At 50.1% G+C, this 17,370-nt stretch overlaps 7 non-coding genes across 7 annotated transcripts; all 7 read right to left on the bottom strand.

Moving 5' to 3' along the window:
• Nucleotides 1-1,485: 1,485 nt before the first annotated feature.
• Nucleotides 1,486-1,604, bottom strand: LOC114428183 (5S ribosomal RNA). The gene has a single exon (XR_003669551.1). It is a non-coding gene; the product is annotated as a 5S ribosomal RNA (ribosomal RNA).
• Nucleotides 1,605-3,570: 1,966 nt separating this feature from the next.
• Nucleotides 3,571-3,689, bottom strand: LOC114428172 (5S ribosomal RNA). Its single transcript, XR_003669540.1, has one exon. It is a non-coding gene; the product is annotated as a 5S ribosomal RNA (ribosomal RNA).
• Nucleotides 3,690-5,672: 1,983 nt separating this feature from the next.
• LOC114428167 (5S ribosomal RNA) lies at nucleotides 5,673-5,791 on the bottom strand. The gene has a single exon (XR_003669535.1). It is a non-coding gene; the product is annotated as a 5S ribosomal RNA (ribosomal RNA).
• A 1,959-nt stretch (nucleotides 5,792-7,750) lies between these two features.
• On the bottom strand, nucleotides 7,751-7,869 carry LOC114428156 (5S ribosomal RNA). Its single transcript, XR_003669524.1, has one exon. It is a non-coding gene; the product is annotated as a 5S ribosomal RNA (ribosomal RNA).
• Nucleotides 7,870-9,844: 1,975 nt separating this feature from the next.
• On the bottom strand, nucleotides 9,845-9,963 carry LOC114428166 (5S ribosomal RNA). The gene has a single exon (XR_003669534.1). It is a non-coding gene; the product is annotated as a 5S ribosomal RNA (ribosomal RNA).
• A 1,976-nt stretch (nucleotides 9,964-11,939) lies between these two features.
• Nucleotides 11,940-12,058, bottom strand: LOC114428165 (5S ribosomal RNA). Its single transcript, XR_003669533.1, has one exon. It is a non-coding gene; the product is annotated as a 5S ribosomal RNA (ribosomal RNA).
• A 1,975-nt stretch (nucleotides 12,059-14,033) lies between these two features.
• LOC114428162 (5S ribosomal RNA) lies at nucleotides 14,034-14,152 on the bottom strand. The gene has a single exon (XR_003669530.1). It is a non-coding gene; the product is annotated as a 5S ribosomal RNA (ribosomal RNA).
• Between the last annotated feature and the right edge of the window lie 3,218 nt (nucleotides 14,153-17,370).

The following is a 17,370-nucleotide window of genomic DNA, read 5'->3' as shown; positions in this document are numbered from 1 at the left end:
TTTTATGCACGTCTTGCTTTCTTTGTCCATCAAAGAGCAAAAAGCGGAAGGTGCATGTGCCCAGGTAATTGTGGTAACCGCGCCTAGCTGTTTGTTAGCCGCGGTTACCGTGGTTACCAGACGTCAGAATTCTCAGATCCAAGGCAGGAAGGAACATAAAGTCCTCAATTATGGTGGATTTTATGCACGTCTCGCTTTCTTTGTCCATCAAAGACCAAAAAACGGAAGGTGCATGTGCCCAGGTAATTGTGGTAACCGCGCCTAACTGTTTGCTAGCCGCGGTTGCCGTGGTTACCAGACGTCAGAATTCTCAGATCAAAGGCAGGAAGGAACATAAAGTCCTCAATTGTCCAAAGACAGAAAAGCTCACAGCACCCGGTGCTCCCAGGCGCTCTCCCATCCAAGTACTAACCAACCAGGCCCGACTCTGCTTAGCTTCCGAGATCGGGCGCTTCTGGAGTAGTGTGGCCGTGAGCTGCTTTCTCGTCAGCTGCGGCGTGTCTTGACGCGTGTCATGCTTGCGTAGTCACGCTGTGACTCTGACATGTGGTTGTGTTGCTGTGATGAGCAGATGTAGAGACGCTCTCTGTCAGCTCTGCCCTGCGCGCTGCCGTCCAACAATGCCCACGCTCTCCTGCTCACCCACGCATCCTCCCGCTGACCTTACCGCCACCTTGCGCACCGCTACAACCTGTTCACCCACTCTTAATCCCCCCTCCCCGGGCTAAACCAAGCAAACCGCGCCGGGGAAATCCTCGTGCCCCTGGTACCGTAAAGGCGTTGCGCTGCAGTGCTGAGCAGATGTTTAGTGGGCACACACACGTGCAAGAAAAGAAGCAACGCTGACAGAGAGCGTCTTTCCTTTTTGTAAACATCTGTTGTAGCCTTTGTAGCCAATAAATAACTTTTGTAGCCTGTCTTCTGTAGTTTTTGTCACCTGCTTTGGTATCAGTTATGGTGTACTTTATGCATGTCTTGCTTTCTTTGTCCATCAAAGACCAAAAACTGAAGGTGCATGTGCCCAGGTAATGGTGGTAACCGCGGCTAACAAACAGTTAGGCGCGGTTACCACCATTACCTGGGCACATGCATGGTTACCAAACGTCAGAATTCTGGGATCAAAGGCAGGAAGGCACATAAAGTCCTCAATTGTCCAAAGACAGAAAAGCTCACAGCACCTGGTGCTCCCAGGCGCTCTCCCATCCAAGTACTTTTTGTAGACATCTGTTGTAGCCTTTGTAGCCAATAGATAACTTTTGTAGCCTGTCTTCTGTAGTTTTTGTCACCTGCTTTGGTGTCAGTCATGGTGTATTTTATGCATGTCTTGCCTTCGTTGTCCATCAAAGACCAAAAACTGAAGGTGCATGTGCCCAGGTAATGGTGGTAACCGCGCCTTAGCCGCGGTTACCATGGTTACCAAACGTCAGAATTCTGGGATCAAAGGCAGGAAGGCACATAAAGTCCTCAATTGTCCAAAGATAGAAAAGCTCACAGCACCTGGTATTCCCAGGCGGTCTCCCATCCAAGTACTAACCAGGCCCGACTCTGCTTAGCTTCCGAGATCAGACGAGATCGGGCGTTTCTAGAGTAGTGTGGCCGTGAGCTGCTTTCGCCTCAGCTATGATGTGCTTTTATGCATGTCATGCTGGCGTAGTCGTGCTGTGACTCTGACATGTCGTTGTTTTGCTGTGATGAGCAGATGTAGAGACGCTCTCTGTCAGCTTTGCCCTGCGAGCTGCCTTCCAACAATGCCCACACTCTCCTGCTCACCCACTAACCCCACCGCCACAACCTGTTCACCCACCCTTAATCACCCCTCCCCGGGCTAAACCAAGCAAAACGCGCCGGGGAAATCCTCGTGCCCCTGGTACCGTAAAGGCCCCGGCGCGTCATCGTGTTGCAGTGAAGAGCAGATGTTTAAAGAAAAAAGGAAAGAAAAAAAACGCTCTCTGTCAGCTTTGCTTCTCTTCTTGCACGTGTGTGTGTGTCCAATAAACATCTGTTGTAGCCTTTGTAGCCAATAAACAACCTTTGTAGCTTTTGTAGCCTGTCTTCTGTAGTTTTTGTCACCTGCTTTGGTATCAGCTATGGTGTATTTTATGCACGTCTTGCTTTCTTTGTCCATCAAAGAGCAAAAAGCGGAAGGTGCATGTGCCCAGGTAATTGTGGTAACCGCGCCTAGCTGTTTGTTAGCCGCGGTTGCCGTGGTTACCAGACGTCAGAATTCTCAGATCGAAGGCAGGAAGGAACATAAAGTCCTCAATTATGGTGGATTTTATGCACGTCTCGCTTTCTTTGTCCATCAAAGACCAAAAAACGGAAGGTGCATGTGCCCAGGTAATTGTGGTAACCGCGCCTAACTGTTTGCTAGCCGCGGTTGCCGTGGTTACCAGACGTCAGAATTCTCAGATCAAAGGCAGGAAGGAACATAAAGTCCTCAATTGTCCAAAGACAGAAAAGCTCACAGCACCCGGTGCTCCCAGGCGCTCTCCCATCCAAGTACTAACCAACCAGGCCCGACTCTGCTTAGCTTCCGAGATCGGGCGCTTCTGGAGTAGTGTGGCCGTGAGCTGCTTTCTCGTCAGCTGCGGCGTGTCTTGACGCGTGTCATGCTTGCGTAGTCACGCTGTGACTCTGACATGTGGTTGTGTTGCTGTGATGAGCAGATGTAGAGACGCTCTCTGTCAGCTCTGCCCTGCGCGCTGCCGTCCAACAATGCCCACGCTCTCCTGCTCACCCACGCATCCTCCCGCTGACCTTACCGCCACCTTGCGCACCGCTACAACCTGTTCACCCACTCTTAATCACCCCTCCCCGGGCTAAACCAAGCAAACCGCGCCGGGGAAATCCTCGTGCCCCTGGTACCGTAAAGGCGTTGCGCTGCAGTGCTGAGCAGATGTTTAGTGGGCACACACACGTGCAAGAAAAGAAGCAACGCTGACAGAGAGCGTCTTTCCTTTTTGTAAACATCTGTTGTAGCCTTTGTAGCCAATAAATAACTTTTGTAGCCTGTCTTCTGTAGTTTTTGTCACCTGCTTTGGTATCAGTTATGGTGTACTTTATGCATGTCTTGCTTTCTTTGTCCATCAAAGACCAAAAACTGAAGGTGCATGTGCCCAGGTAATGGTGGTAACCGCGCCTAACTGTTTGTTAGGCGCGGTTACCATGGTTACCAAACGTCAGAATTCTGGGATCAAAGGCAGGAAGGCACATAAAGTCCTCAATTGTCCAAAGACAGAAAAGCTCACAGCACCTGGTGCTCCCAGGCGCTCTCCCATCCAAGTACTTTTTGTAAACATCTGTTGTAGCCTTTGTAGCCAATAAATAACTTTTGTAGCCTGTCTTCTGTAGTTTTTGTCACCTGCTTTGGTGTCAGTCATGGTGTATTTTATGCATGTCTTGCCTTCGTTGTCCATCAAAGACCAAAAACTGAAGGTGCATGTGCCCAGGTAATGGTGGTAACCGCGCCTAACTGTTTGTTAGCCGCGGTTACCATGGTTACCAAACGTCAGAATTCTGGGATCAAAGGCAGGAAGGCACATAAAGTCCTCAATTGTCCAAAGATAGAAAAGCTCACAGCACCTGGTATTCCCAGGCGGTCTCCCATCCAAGTACTAACCAGGCCCGACTCTGCTTAGCTTCCGAGATCAGACGAGATCGGGCGTTTCTAGAGTAGTGTGGCCGTGAGCTGCTTTCGCCTCAGCTATGATGTGCTTTTATGCATGTCATGCTGGCGTAGTCGTGCTGTGACTCTGACATGTCGTTGTTTTGCTGTGATGAGCAGATGTAGAGACGCTCTCTGTCAGCTTTGCCCTGCGAGCTGCCTTCCAACAATGCCCACACTCTCCTGCTCACCCACTAACCCCACCGCCACAACCTGTTCACCCACCCTTAATCACCCCTCCCCGGGCTAAACCAAGCAAAACGCGCCGGGGAAATCCTCGTGCCCCTGGTACCGTAAAGGCCCCGGCGCGTCATCGTGTTGCAGTGAAGAGCAGATGTTTAAAGAAAAAAGGAAAGAAAAAAAACGCTCTCTGTCAGCTTTGCTTCTCTTCTTGCACGTGTGTGTGTGTCCAATAAACATCTGTTGTAGCCTTTGTAGCCAATAAACAACCTTTGTAGCTTTTGTAGCCTGTCTTCTGTAGTTTTTGTCACCTGCTTTGGTATCAGCTATGGTGTATTTTATGCACGTCTTGCTTTCTTTGTCCATCAAAGAGCAAAAAGCGGAAGGTGCATGTGCCCAGGTAATTGTGGTAACCGCGCCTAGCTGTTTGTTAGCCGCGGTTGCCGTGGTTACCAGACGTCAGAATTCTCAGATCGAAGGCAGGAAGGAACATAAAGTCCTCAATTATGGTGGATTTTATGCACGTCTTGCTTTCTTTGTCCATCAAAGACCAAAAAACGGAAGGTGCATGTGCCCAGGTAATTGTGGTAACCGCGCCTAACTGTTTGCTAGCCGCGGTTGCCGTGGTTACCAGACGTCAGAATTCTCAGATCAAAGGCAGGAAGGAACATAAAGTCCTCAATTGTCCAAAGACAGAAAAGCTCACAGCACCCGGTGCTCCCAGGCGCTCTCCCATCCAAGTACTAACCAACCAGGCCCGACTCTGCTTAGCTTCCGAGATCGGGCGCTTCTGGAGTAGTGTGGCCGTGAGCTGCTTTCTCGTCAGCTGCGGCGTGTCTTGACGCGTGTCATGCTTGCGTAGTCACGCTGTGACTCTGACATGTGGTTGTGTTGCTGTGATGAGCAGATGTAGAGACGCTCTCTGTCAGCTCTGCCCTGCGCGCTGCCGTCCAACAATGCCCACGCTCTCCTGCTCACCCACGCATCCTCCCGCTGACCTTACCGCCACCTTGCGCACCGCTACAACCTGTTCACCCACTCTTAATCACCCCTCCCCGGGCTAAACCAAGCAAACCGCGCCGGGGAAATCCTCGTGCCCCTGGTACCGTAAAGGCGTTGCGCTGCAGTGCTGAGCAGATGTTTAGTGGGCACACACACGTGCAAGAAAAGAAGCAACGCTGACAGAGAGCGTCTTTCCTTTTTGTAAACATCTGTTGTAGCCTTTGTAGCCAATAAATAACTTTTGTAGCCTGTCTTCTGTAGTTTTTGTCACCTGCTTTGGTATCAGTTATGGTGTACTTTATGCATGTCTTGCTTTCTTTGTCCATCAAAGACCAAAAACTGAAGGTGCATGTGCCCAGGTAATGGTGGTAACCGCGGCTAACAAACAGTTAGGCGCGGTTACCACCATTACCTGGGCACATGCATGGTTACCAAACGTCAGAATTCTGGGATCAAAGGCAGGAAGGCACATAAAGTCCTCAATTGTCCAAAGACAGAAAAGCTCACAGCACCTGGTGCTCCCAGGCGCTCTCCCATCCAAGTACTTTTTGTAAACATCTGTTGTAGCCTTTGTAGCCAATAAATAACTTTTGTAGCCTGTCTTCTGTAGTTTTTGTCACCTGCTTTGGTGTCAGTCATGGTGTATTTTATGCATGTCTTGCCTTCGTTGTCCATCAAAGACCAAAAACTGAAGGTGCATGTGCCCAGGTAATGGTGGTAACCGCGCCTAACTGTTTAGCCGCGGTTACCATGGTTACCAAACGTCAGAATTCTGGGATCAAAGGCAGGAAGGCACATAAAGTCCTCAATTGTCCAAAGATAGAAAAGCTCACAGCACCTGGTATTCCCAGGCGGTCTCCCATCCAAGTACTAACCAGGCCCGACTCTGCTTAGCTTCCGAGATCAGACGAGATCGGGCGTTTCTAGAGTAGTGTGGCCGTGAGCTGCTTTCGCCTCAGCTATGATGTGCTTTTATGCATGTCATGCTGGCGTAGTCGTGCTGTGACTCTGACATGTCGTTGTTTTGCTGTGATGAGCAGATGTAGAGACGCTCTCTGTCAGCTTTGCCCTGCGAGCTGCCTTCCAACAATGCCCACACTCTCCTGCTCACCCACTAACCCCACCGCCACAACCTGTTCACCCACCCTTAATCACCCCTCCCCGGGCTAAACCAAGCAAAACGCGCCGGGGAAATCCTCGTGCCCCTGGTACCGTAAAGGCCCCGGCGCGTCATCGTGTTGCAGTGAAGAGCAGATGTTTAAAGAAAAAAGGAAAGAAAAAAAACGCTCTCTGTCAGCTTTGCTTCTCTTCTTGCACGTGTGTGTGTGTCCAATAAACATCTGTTGTAGCCTTTGTAGCCAATAAACAACCTTTGTAGCTTTTGTAGCCTGTCTTCTGTAGTTTTTGTCACCTGCTTTGGTATCAGCTATGGTGTATTTTATGCACGTCTTGCTTTCTTTGTCCATCAAAGAGCAAAAAGCGGAAGGTGCATGTGCCCAGGTAATTGTGGTAACCGCGCCTAGCTGTTTGTTAGCCGCGGTTACCGTGGTTACCAGACGTCAGAATTCTCAGATCGAAGGCAGGAAGGAACATAAAGTCCTCAATTATGGTGGATTTTATGCACGTCTCGCTTTCTTTGTCCATCAAAGACCAAAAAACGGAAGGTGCATGTGCCCAGGTAATTGTGGTAACCGCGCCTAACTGTTTGCTAGCCGCGGTTGCCGTGGTTACCAGACGTCAGAATTCTCAGATCAAAGGCAGGAAGGAACATAAAGTCCTCAATTGTCCAAAGACAGAAAAGCTCACAGCACCCGGTGCTCCCAGGCGCTCTCCCATCCAAGTACTAACCAACCAGGCCCGACTCTGCTTAGCTTCCGAGATCGGGCGCTTCTGGAGTAGTGTGGCCGTGAGCTGCTTTCTCGTCAGCTGCGGCGTGTCTTGACGCGTGTCATGCTTGCGTAGTCACGCTGTGACTCTGACATGTGGTTGTGTTGCTGTGATGAGCAGATGTAGAGACGCTCTCTGTCAGCTCTGCCCTGCGCGCTGCCGTCCAACAATGCCCACGCTCTCCTGCTCACCCACGCATCCTCCCGCTGACCTTACCGCCACCTTGCGCACCGCTACAACCTGTTCACCCACTCTTAATCCCCCCTCCCCGGGCTAAACCAAGCAAACCGCGCCGGGGAAATCCTCGTGCCCCTGGTACCGTAAAGGCGTTGCGCTGCAGTGCTGAGCAGATGTTTAGTGGGCACACACACGTGCAAGAAAAGAAGCAACGCTGACAGAGAGCGTCTTTCCTTTTTGTAAACATCTGTTGTAGCCTTTGTAGCCAATAAATAACTTTTGTAGCCTGTCTTCTGTAGTTTTTGTCACCTGCTTTGGTATCAGTTATGGTGTACTTTATGCATGTCTTGCTTTCTTTGTCCATCAAAGACCAAAAACTGAAGGTGCATGTGCCCAGGTAATGGTGGTAACCGCGGCTAACAAACAGTTAGGCGCGGTTACCACGGTTACCAAACGTCAGAATTCTGGGATCAAAGGCAGGAAGGCACATAAAGTCCTCAATTGTCCAAAGACAGAAAAGCTCACAGCACCTGGTGCTCCCAGGCGCTCTCCCATCCAAGTACTTTTTGTAAACATCTGTTGTAGCCTTTGTAGCCAATAAATAACTTTTGTAGCCTGTCTTCTGTAGTTTTTGTCACCTGCTTTGGTGTCAGTCATGGTGTATTTTATGCATGTCTTGCCTTCGTTGTCCATCAAAGACCAAAAACTGAAGGTGCATGTGCCCAGGTAATGGTGGTAACCGCGCCTACTTAGCCGCGGTTACCACGGTTACCAAACGTCAGAATTCTGGGATCAAAGGCAGGAAGGCACATAAAGTCCTCAATTGTCCAAAGATAGAAAAGCTCACAGCACCTGGTATTCCCAGGCGGTCTCCCATCCAAGTACTAACCAGGCCCGACTCTGCTTAGCTTCCGAGATCAGACGAGATCGGGCGTTTCTAGAGTAGTGTGGCCGTGAGCTGCTTTCGCCTCAGCTATGATGTGCTTTTATGCATGTCATGCTGGCGTAGTCGTGCTGTGACTCTGACATGTCGTTGTTTTGCTGTGATGAGCAGATGTAGAGACGCTCTCTGTCAGCTTTGCCCTGCGAGCTGCCTTCCAACAATGCCCACACTCTCCTGCTCACCCACTAACCCCACCGCCACAACCTGTTCACCCACCCTTAATCACCCCTCCCCGGGCTAAACCAAGCAAAACGCGCCGGGGAAATCCTCGTGCCCCTGGTACCGTAAAGGCCCCGGCGCGTCATCGTGTTGCAGTGAAGAGCAGATGTTTAAAGAAAAAAGGAAAGAAAAAAACGCTCTCTGTCAGCTTTGCTTCTCTTCTTGCACGTGTGTGTGTGTCCAATAAACATCTGTTGTAGCCTTTGTAGCCAATAAACAACCTTTGTAGCTTTTGTAGCCTGTCTTCTGTAGTTTTTGTCACCTGCTTTGGTATCAGCTATGGTGTATTTTATGCACGTCTTGCTTTCTTTGTCCATCAAAGAGCAAAAAGCGGAAGGTGCATGTGCCCAGGTAATTGTGGTAACCGCGCCTAGCTGTTTGTTAGCCGCGGTTACCGTGGTTACCAGACGTCAGAATTCTCAGATCGAAGGCAGGAAGGAACATAAAGTCCTCAATTATGGTGGATTTTATGCACGTCTCGCTTTCTTTGTCCATCAAAGACCAAAAAACGGAAGGTGCATGTGCCCAGGTAATTGTGGTAACCGCGCCTAACTGTTTGCTAGCCGCGGTTGCCGTGGTTACCAGACGTCAGAATTCTCAGATCAAAGGCAGGAAGGAACATAAAGTCCTCAATTGTCCAAAGACAGAAAAGCTCACAGCACCCGGTGCTCCCAGGCGCTCTCCCATCCAAGTACTAACCAACCAGGCCCGACTCTGCTTAGCTTCCGAGATCGGGCGCTTCTGGAGTAGTGTGGCCGTGAGCTGCTTTCTCGTCAGCTGCGGCGTGTCTTGACGCGTGTCATGCTTGCGTAGTCACGCTGTGACTCTGACATGTGGTTGTGTTGCTGTGATGAGCAGATGTAGAGACGCTCTCTGTCAGCTCTGCCCTGCGCGCTGCCGTCCAACAATGCCCACGCTCTCCTGCTCACCCACGCATCCTCCCGCTGACCTTACCGCCACCTTGCGCACCGCTACAACCTGTTCACCCACTCTTAATCACCCCTCCCCGGGCTAAACCAAGCAAACCGCGCCGGGGAAATCCTCGTGCCCCTGGTACCGTAAAGGCGTTGCGCTGCAGTGCTGAGCAGATGTTTAGTGGGCACACACACGTGCAAGAAAAGAAGCAACGCTGACAGAGAGCGTCTTTCCTTTTTGTAAACATCTGTTGTAGCCTTTGTAGCCAATAAATAACTTTTGTAGCCTGTCTTCTGTAGTTTTTGTCACCTGCTTTGGTATCAGTTATGGTGTACTTTATGCATGTCTTGCTTTCTTTGTCCATCAAAGACCAAAAACTGAAGGTGCATGTGCCCAGGTAATGGTGGTAACCGCGCCTAACAAACAGTTAGGCGCGGTTACCACCATTACCTGGGCACATGCATGGTTACCAAACGTCAGAATTCTGGGATCAAAGGCAGGAAGGCACATAAAGTCCTCAATTGTCCAAAGACAGAAAAGCTCACAGCACCTGGTGCTCCCAGGCGCTCTCCCATCCAAGTACTTTTTGTAAACATCTGTTGTAGCCTTTGTAGCCAATAGATAACTTTTGTAGCCTGTCTTCTGTAGTTTTTGTCACCTGCTTTGGTGTCAGTCATGGTGTATTTTATGCATGTCTTGCCTTCGTTGTCCATCAAAGACCAAAAACTGAAGGTGCATGTGCCCAGGTAATGGTGGTAACCGCGCCTTAGCCGCGGTTACCATGGTTACCAAACGTCAGAATTCTGGGATCAAAGGCAGGAAGGCACATAAAGTCCTCAATTGTCCAAAGATAGAAAAGCTCACAGCACCTGGTATTCCCAGGCGGTCTCCCATCCAAGTACGAACCAGGCCCGACTCTGCTTAGCTTCCGAGATCAGACGAGATCGGGCGTTTCTAGAGTAGTGTGGCCGTGAGCTGCTTTCGCCTCAGCTATGATGTGCTTTTATGCATGTCATGCTGGCGTAGTCGTGCTGTGACTCTGACATGTCGTTGTTTTGCTGTGATGAGCAGATGTAGAGACGCTCTCTGTCAGCTTTGCCCTGCGAGCTGCCTTCCAACAATGCCCACACTCTCCTGCTCACCCACTAACCCCACCGCCACAACCTGTTCACCCACCCTTAATCACCCCTCCCCGGGCTAAACCAAGCAAAACGCGCCGGGGAAATCCTCGTGCCCCTGGTACCGTAAAGGCCCCGGCGCGTCATCGTGTTGCAGTGAAGAGCAGATGTTTAAAGAAAAAAGGAAAGAAAAAAACGCTCTCTGTCAGCTTTGCTTCTCTTCTTGCACGTGTGTGTGTGTCCAATAAACATCTGTTGTAGCCTTTGTAGCCAATAAACAACCTTTGTAGCTTTTGTAGCCTGTCTTCTGTAGTTTTTGTCACCTGCTTTGGTATCAGCTATGGTGTATTTTATGCACGTCTTGCTTTCTTTGTCCATCAAAGAGCAAAAAGCGGAAGGTGCATGTGCCCAGGTAATTGTGGTAACCGCGCCTAGCTGTTTGTTAGCCGCGGTTACCGTGGTTACCAGACGTCAGAATTCTCAGATCCGAAGGCAGGAAGGAACATAAAGTCCTCAATTATGGTGGATTTTATGCACGTCTCGCTTTCTTTGTCCATCAAAGACCAAAAAACGGAAGGTGCATGTGCCCAGGTAATTGTGGTAACCGCGCCTAACTGTTTGCTAGCCGCGGTTGCCGTGGTTACCAGACGTCAGAATTCTCAGATCAAAGGCAGGAAGGAACATAAAGTCCTCAATTGTCCAAAGACAGAAAAGCTCACAGCACCCGGTGCTCCCAGGCGCTCTCCCATCCAAGTACTAACCAACCAGGCCCGACTCTGCTTAGCTTCCGAGATCGGGCGCTTCTGGAGTAGTGTGGCCGTGAGCTGCTTTCTCGTCAGCTGCGGCGTGTCTTGACGCGTGTCATGCTTGCGTAGTCACGCTGTGACTCTGACATGTGGTTGTGTTGCTGTGATGAGCAGATGTAGAGACGCTCTCTGTCAGCTCTGCCCTGCGCGCTGCCGTCCAACAATGCCCACGCTCTCCTGCTCACCCACGCATCCTCCCGCTGACCTTACCGCCACCTTGCGCACCGCTACAACCTGTTCACCCACTCTTAATCACCCCTCCCCGGGCTAAACCAAGCAAACCGCGCCGGGGAAATCCTCGTGCCCCTGGTACCGTAAAGGCGTTGCGCTGCAGTGCTGAGCAGATGTTTAGTGGGCACACACACGTGCAAGAAAAGAAGCAACGCTGACAGAGAGCGTCTTTCCTTTTTGTAAACATCTGTTGTAGCCTTTGTAGCCAATAAATAACTTTTGTAGCCTGTCTTCTGTAGTTTTTGTCACCTGCTTTGGTATCAGTTATGGTGTACTTTATGCATGTCTTGCTTTCTTTGTCCATCAAAGACCAAAAACTGAAGGTGCATGTGCCCAGGTAATGGTGGTAACCGCGGCTAACAAACAGTTAGGCGCGGTTACCACCATTACCTGGGCACATGCATGGTTACCAAACGTCAGAATTCTGGGATCAAAGGCAGGAAGGCACATAAAGTCCTCAATTGTCCAAAGACAGAAAAGCTCACAGCACCTGGTGCTCCCAGGCGCTCTCCCATCCAAGTACTTTTTGTAAACATCTGTTGTAGCCTTTGTAGCCAATAGATAACTTTTGTAGCCTGTCTTCTGTAGTTTTTGTCACCTGCTTTGGTGTCAGTCATGGTGTATTTTATGCATGTCTTGCCTTCGTTGTCCATCAAAGACCAAAAACTGAAGGTGCATGTGCCCAGGTAATGGTGGTAACCGCGCCTTAGCCGCGGTTACCATGGTTACCAAACGTCAGAATTCTGGGATCAAAGGCAGGAAGGCACATAAAGTCCTCAATTGTCCAAAGATAGAAAAGCTCACAGCACCTGGTATTCCCAGGCGGTCTCCCATCCAAGTACGAACCAGGCCCGACTCTGCTTAGCTTCCGAGATCAGACGAGATCGGGCGTTTCTAGAGTAGTGTGGCCGTGAGCTGCTTTTGCCTCAGCTATGATGTGCTTTTATGCATGTCATGCTGGCGTAGTCGTGCTGTGACTCTGACATGTCGTTGTTTTGCTGTGATGAGCAGATGTAGAGACGCTCTCTGTCAGCTTTGCCCTGCGAGCTGCCTTCCAACAATGCCCACACTCTCCTGCTCACCCACTAACCCCACCGCCACAACCTGTTCACCCACCCTTAATCACCCCTCCCCGGGCTAAACCAAGCAAAACGCGCCGGGGAAATCCTCGTGCCCCTGGTACCGTAAAGGCCCCGGCGCGTCATCGTGTTGCAGTGAAGAGCAGATGTTTAAAGAAAAAAGGAAAGAAAAAAACGCTCTCTGTCAGCTTTGCTTCTTTTCTTGCACGTGTGTGTGTGTCCAATAAACATCTGTTGTAGCCTTTGTAGCCAATAAACAACCTTTGTAGCTTTTGTAGCCTGTCTTCTGTAGTTTTTGTCACCTGCTTTGGTATCAGCTATGGTGTATTTTATGCACGTCTTGCTTTCTTTGTCCATCAAAGAGCAAAAAGCGGAAGGTGCATGTGCCCAGGTAATTGTGGTAACCGCGCCTAGCTGTTTGTTAGCCGCGGTTACCGTGGTTACCAGACGTCAGAATTCTCAGATCCAAGGCAGGAAGGAACATAAAGTCCTCAATTATGGTGGATTTTATGCACGTCTCGCTTTCTTTGTCCATCAAAGACCAAAAAACGGAAGGTGCATGTGCCCAGGTAATTGTGGTAACCGCGCCTAACTGTTTGCTAGCCGCGGTTGCCGTGGTTACCAGACGTCAGAATTCTCAGATCAAAGGCAGGAAGGAACATAAAGTCCTCAATTGTCCAAAGACAGAAAAGCTCACAGCACCCGGTGCTCCCAGGCGCTCTCCCATCCAAGTACTAACCAACCAGGCCCGACTCTGCTTAGCTTCCGAGATCGGGCGCTTCTGGAGTAGTGTGGCCGTGAGCTGCTTTCTCGTCAGCTGCGGCGTGTCTTGACGCGTGTCATGCTTGCGTAGTCACGCTGTGACTCTGACATGTGGTTGTGTTGCTGTGATGAGCAGATGTAGAGACGCTCTCTGTCAGCTCTGCCCTGCGCGCTGCCGTCCAACAATGCCCACGCTCTCCTGCTCACCCACGCATCCTCCCGCTGACCTTACCGCCACCTTGCGCACCGCTACAACCTGTTCACCCACTCTTAATCACCCCTCCCCGGGCTAAACCAAGCAAACCGCGCCGGGGAAATCCTCGTGCCCCTGGTACCGTAAAGGCGTTGCGCTGCAGTGCTGAGCAGATGTTTAGTGGGCACACACACGTGCAAGAAAAGAAGCAACGCTGACAGAGAGCGTCTTTCCTTTTTGTAAACATCTGTTGTAGCCTTTGTAGCCAATAAATAACTTTTGTAGCCTGTCTTCTGTAGTTTTTGTCACCTGCTTTGGTATCAGTTATGGTGTACTTTATGCATGTCTTGCTTTCTTTGTCCATCAAAGACCAAAAACTGAAGGTGCATGTGCCCAGGTAATGGTGGTAACCGCGGCTAACAAACAGTTAGGCGCGGTTACCACCATTACCTGGGCACATGCATGGTTACCAAACGTCAGAATTCTGGGATCAAAGGCAGGAAGGCACATAAAGTCCTCAATTGTCCAAAGACAGAAAAGCTCACAGCACCTGGTGCTCCCAGGCGCTCTCCCATCCAAGTACTTTTTGTAAACATCTGTTGTAGCCTTTGTAGCCAATAGATAACTTTTGTAGCCTGTCTTCTGTAGTTTTTGTCACCTGCTTTGGTGTCAGTCATGGTGTATTTTATGCATGTCTTGCCTTCGTTGTCCATCAAAGACCAAAAACTGAAGGTGCATGTGCCCAGGTAATGGTGGTAACCGCGCCTTAGCCGCGGTTACCATGGTTACCAAACGTCAGAATTCTGGGATCAAAGGCAGGAAGGCACATAAAGTCCTCAATTGTCCAAAGATAGAAAAGCTCACAGCACCTGGTATTCCCAGGCGGTCTCCCATCCAAGTACGAACCAGGCCCGACTCTGCTTAGCTTCCGAGATCAGACGAGATCGGGCGTTTCTAGAGTAGTGTGGCCGTGAGCTGCTTTTGCCTCAGCTATGATGTGCTTTTATGCATGTCATGCTGGCGTAGTCGTGCTGTGACTCTGACATGTCGTTGTTTTGCTGTGATGAGCAGATGTAGAGACGCTCTCTGTCAGCTTTGCCCTGCGAGCTGCCTTCCAACAATGCCCACACTCTCCTGCTCACCCACTAACCCCACCGCCACAACCTGTTCACCCACCCTTAATCACCCCTCCCCGGGCTAAACCAAGCAAAACGCGCCGGGGAAATCCTCGTGCCCCTGGTACCGTAAAGGCCCCGGCGCGTCATCGTGTTGCAGTGAAGAGCAGATGTTTAAAGAAAAAAGGAAAGAAAAAAACGCTCTCTGTCAGCTTTGCTTCTCTTCTTGCACGTGTGTGTGTGTCCAATAAACATCTGTTGTAGCCTTTGTAGCCAATAAACAACCTTTGTAGCTTTTGTAGCCTGTCTTCTGTAGTTTTTGTCACCTGCTTTGGTATCAGCTATGGTGTATTTTATGCACGTCTTGCTTTCTTTGTCCATCAAAGAGCAAAAAGCGGAAGGTGCATGTGCCCAGGTAATTGTGGTAACCGCGCCTAGCTGTTTGTTAGCCGCGGTTACCGTGGTTACCAGACGTCAGAATTCTCAGATCCAAGGCAGGAAGGAACATAAAGTCCTCAATTATGGTGGATTTTATGCACGTCTCGCTTTCTTTGTCCATCAAAGACCAAAAAACGGAAGGTGCATGTGCCCAGGTAATTGTGGTAACCGCGCCTAACTGTTTGCTAGCCGCGGTTGCCGTGGTTACCAGACGTCAGAATTCTCAGATCAAAGGCAGGAAGGAACATAAAGTCCTCAATTGTCCAAAGACAGAAAAGCTCACAGCACCCGGTGCTCCCAGGCGCTCTCCCATCCAAGTACTAACCAACCAGGCCCGACTCTGCTTAGCTTCCGAGATCGGGCGCTTCTGGAGTAGTGTGGCCGTGAGCTGCTTTCTCGTCAGCTGCGGCGTGTCTTGACGCGTGTCATGCTTGCGTAGTCACGCTGTGACTCTGACATGTGGTTGTGTTGCTGTGATGAGCAGATGTAGAGACGCTCTCTGTCAGCTCTGCCCTGCGCGCTGCCGTCCAACAATGCCCACGCTCTCCTGCTCACCCACGCATCCTCCCGCTGACCTTACCGCCACCTTGCGCACCGCTACAACCTGTTCACCCACTCTTAATCACCCCTCCCCGGGCTAAACCAAGCAAACCGCGCCGGGGAAATCCTCGTGCCCCTGGTACCGCAAAGGCGTTGCGCTGCAGTGCTGAGCAGATGTTTAGTGGGCACACACACGTGCAAGAAAAGAAGCAACGCTGACAGAGAGCGTCTTTCCTTTTTGTAAACATCTGTTGTAGCCTTTGTAGCCAATAAATAACTTTTGTAGCCTGTCTTCTGTAGTTTTTGTCACCTGCTTTGGTATCAGTTATGGTGTACTTTATGCATGTCTTGCTTTCTTTGTCCATCAAAGACCAAAAACTGAAGGTGCATGTGCCCAGGTAATGGTGGTAACCGCGGCTAACAAACAGTTAGGCACGGTTACCACCATTACCTGGGCACATGCATGGTTACCAAACGTCAGAATTCTGGGATCAAAGGCAGGAAGGCACATAAAGTCCTCAATTGTCCAAAGACAGAAAAGCTCACAGCACCTGGTGCTCCCAGGCGCTCTCCCATCCAAGTACTTTTTGTAAACATCTGTTGTAGCCTTTGTAGCCAATAGATAACTTTTGTAGCCTGTCTTCTGTAGTTTTTGTCACCTGCTTTGGTGTCAGTCATGGTGTATTTTATGCATGTCTTGCCTTCGTTGTCCATCAAAGACCAAAAACTGAAGGTGCATGTGCCCAGGTAATGGTGGTAACCGCGCCTTAGCCGCGGTTACCATGGTTACCAAACGTCAGAATTCTGGGATCAAAGGCAGGAAGGCACATAAAGTCCTCAATTGTCCAAAGATAGAAAAGCTCACAGCACCTGGTATTCCCAGGCGGTCTCCCATCCAAGTACGAACCAGGCCCGACTCTGCTTAGCTTCCGAGATCAGACGAGATCGGGCGTTTCTTTTTTTTTTTTATCTTTTATTATCAAAATGTTCATTTAAAATATATACATAGAAAACTCACAACTAAAAATACCAAAAATTCAAATTAACAATCATAATCATCTCTTCATCATTTTTCCTCACAATTTATACATTCAAAAATTGAAATAAATAACATCACCCTCCCTGTAAAAAAGACTATGCCCATCTAACAGTGCGCTCTCTTTTCCACCTTTTGCCCACTTCACCATAGTGCATATGTACAATTGAAAACTGTGTGTGAAGATCCCCCTTGGTGTTGCAGCCCTGTTCCCCTTCCTGTGTGCATTCTGTGCAATGTAGATGGCGTGTTTTGCGAATAGTCCAATTGTGTTTCTTATTTTCCGTCCTCGATTGTTGTCTGTGTCCCCAAATAAAAGAAAAAGTTCCCATTGTTCTTGTGTTTTCCACCCTCCATGTGCTCGCTCTTCCAAAAGTTCTCTGAGCCACGCCAGGAAGTTGCCGAGGGCAGGGCAGCTGAGGAAAAGATGTTCCAAAGTCTCCTCAGCTGCCCCGCATGTGGCGCAGCCCCTGTCCAACGTCCTGTTGATCTGGTGTAATACGATCCCGGAGAACAGTCTTCTATGCCTCAAACGGTAATCTGTCGTCAGGACGTTCCCAGGGGCCACGCCACCCCTAAGCGTGGCCCAGATTCTGTCTCCTCTCAGGCTGGGGAAAACTCCTCTCCACGCACTGTCAGCCGCTGGTGGTCTCCTCCTCAACCTCACCAGGGCGTCGTAGATTTTTTTCGTTTTCAGGTCTTCTATTGTCTCTCCGGCCTGTAGGAGAGAGAAACTGCAGATAGTGTTAGCTGTGCCCCCCCCGCCTCCCCCACCTCTCTTCAGCAGCTGCAACCAGCGCTGAGGGATGGCAGCTTCCAGTTTATCACAGATGTCTAAAATGATCTTTTTATTGTGTTTCTTTTTTCTCTCCCTCAAGATGGCCAGGATCCCCGCAGCTTGGATGCCACCGGTTGGGTCGACAACATCCCCAAGCCGGACTAGTCCGGCCCGTTCCATCACCGCGCAGACCACCTCCTCCCCTCCCCAGGTAACTTCTGGGTTGTGGAAGAGGGGCTGCGCGGCTGCCTGGAGGACATCGTCGACCCTGGCCCCCAGCAGAGGCC

This window comes from Parambassis ranga, chromosome 22 (assembly GCF_900634625.1).
Source record: "Parambassis ranga chromosome 22, fParRan2.1, whole genome shotgun sequence".
NCBI classification, from domain to species: domain Eukaryota; kingdom Metazoa; phylum Chordata; class Actinopteri; family Ambassidae; genus Parambassis; species Parambassis ranga.
The sequence above is the reverse complement of the archived record's forward strand: the minus strand, read 5'-3'. Positions and strand labels throughout refer to the sequence as shown.